This window comes from Sipha flava, unplaced genomic scaffold (genome assembly GCF_003268045.1).
Source record: "Sipha flava isolate LNK unplaced genomic scaffold, YSA_version1 51141_pilon_pilon, whole genome shotgun sequence".
NCBI classification, from domain to species: Eukaryota; Metazoa; Arthropoda; class Insecta; order Hemiptera; family Aphididae; genus Sipha; species Sipha flava.
In genome coordinates, this window is record NW_020273433.1 from 1 (window position 1) to 2,498 (window position 2,498).

Below are 2,498 nucleotides of genomic sequence, written 5' to 3' on the forward strand. Positions count from 1 at the left end.
AACTACTTCGCGCTGAGACGCGTGTGCGACGAGCTGTTCCCGCTGCTCGTGGCCGGCGCGCGCGTTGTGAACGTGTCCAGCTCCGCTGGCCACTTGTCCCAGATACCCGGTGACGAGCTGAAGCGGAGGTTCGCGTCGCCACAGCTCACCGTCGAGGAGCTAGACGCTCTGGTACGGCAGTTCGTGAACGCGGCCTCGGTGGGTGACCACGAGCGGTCCGGATGGCCGTCGCGTGCATACTCAGTATCCAAAGTGGCTGTGAGCGCGTTGACCTTTATACAGCAAAGGGCGTTTGACGTGGACGATAGAAAAGATATAGTGGTGAACGCTGTTCACCCGGGATATGTGGACACAGACATGACCAGTCACAAGGGTCCATTGACAATCGAACAAGGAGCTGAAGCTCCTGTTTTTCTTGCACTTTTACCAAAGGGTGAACAAAAGTTTAAAGGCCAGTACGTATGGAACGATAAGACTATTAGGGACTGGTATAAATAATGAGTAAAGGTGTCAGCATAAACTGGTTTTACTAAGTATAATCAAAATCTTATGCAATTTTACAGGACTTCAACACATTCATTAATTATCTATTTTATTAATTATTATTTGTGTTTCAAAAGTTTCATTTATAATTTAGCGTCCATAGTTGTATACTAAATATAAACATTTTGTTAAATTATTAAATTTTGATCATAATTTTTTGTGTAGTTTTTATAATTGAGTTTTTTATGTAGACATACTATTAGTAATTATCTATGTTTATTATATTATTTTTGTGGTTGTAATTTTTGTAATTGGATCAGTTTCATATTATATTCACAAATAAATAATTCTTGCTCATGATTCTATAATAAAATATTTTTATATCTTGTTATTAATATGTAGATATTTTGTTTTTCATTACAAGTTTACCATATACATTCTGTATTCAAGTTAAAAATTAGTTATTGTCAAAAATAAATTGTTGTTAATTATTTTTTTCTTATCAAATGGGGTAATTTAAATTATGTTTTTATGTATGAAATAATATCCTATCATTATGAAGTAAGTAGGACCACTTGGTGACAACTGATTATATATTATACATGAAAATTATATTCTATTACATTATTGTGCTCAAACTTCAATGTGATAGATTTTGTTGGTAATCTTTATCACCATCTTATCTGTGTAATTAAGCATAGTAATATTATAATGCTACTATGTGCCAGCCTTACAAAAACATATTTAAAAAAATAATGAATTTATATTTATTTGGTTCAATGACTTAGAAGTAGTTTTATAAAAAAATAACTCTTTAATTTGTATCAAAGAAAAGTATAAAAAAAATATACTGAAATTAGTATAGTTTTATCAATTATATAATTTGCTTTTATTGGATTTTTGCTATTAAGTTATGAACATAAAATCAAATTTTGATGAATTTTTAATTTTTTTACTATTGTGATATTTGAGTGTAAATTTACAGTAACTGAAGTCATACAAATGGATATAGTACAGGTTGCACCAATTACTATTAACCAATTTTTATAATAAGCAATTTTGCAACATTTTTTCATTAAATAAAAAGTATACATTGGTACCTATAATTAAAAATATATACATACCTATATACATAAATGATCTAAAAATTAGATTTTTTAATTGTTATAGTTCTCTTCAGACTAACATGGTTCGAAGGCTATGGAAACTGGAAGACTTGATGGCCGTTTATACGGATGTAGTACAAAAGGCCAAAACCCATTAAATCGACAAACTATGGGCGGAAATACAAAGTAGCCATCAAATTAAAAAGTCCAACAATAATATTGACCGACATTTATTTTTAAAAACTAGAAAAAATATTAAAAAAAAATATAGAATATGATATAACATTTAAATTAAATATTTGGTTATATATTTTTTAACTGTTTCTACATTTAAGCGGATCGCTTCTGATGCATGATTATGTACAAGAACTTTTCCTCGAATGACATGTTTTTTATCAATAAACATTACGATAACTGGAGCATTACAATAATCGGAATAATGTTTTTTTCTTTTATGAGAACGTTTTTCACATTTACAGTAAAAAATATATTTTTTCGTTGTTTATTTTTGACGATTTCATTTAGTTCCACCGTAATAAACTTAATGTAAAATTTACTTTAATAAAATAAACGGTCAAGAAGTACAAACACATACGAATAGACATTTTACAACATGATACCTGGAGGTCGGAATAGGTGCCTACATTCGTTCGTAACTGAAATCTTAATATATTATATTGGTAGATGTGTTAGATTTGTTAAAATCACATTTATTTTATTTTCGATGACATGATCTCAAGGCCATATCTGGGGGGTCCATGGTGTCTGGACCCCCATCCCCCGAAAATTTTTTCAATATTTCACGAATGTTTAAAATAATTATTTATTTTTAATGCCAACATAAATATTTTCAGTCAAAAATTACTTAAGCTCCAATTAACCATTGACTGCTTTTAGTTTTATATCATA

At 30.3% G+C, this 2,498-nt stretch overlaps 1 pseudogene; it reads left to right on the forward strand.

The window, feature by feature from the left end:
* Positions 1 to 3: 3 nt before the first annotated feature.
* On the forward strand, positions 4 to 651 carry LOC112690616 (annotated as a pseudogene).
* The last annotated feature ends 1,847 nt before the right edge of the window (positions 652 to 2,498 follow it).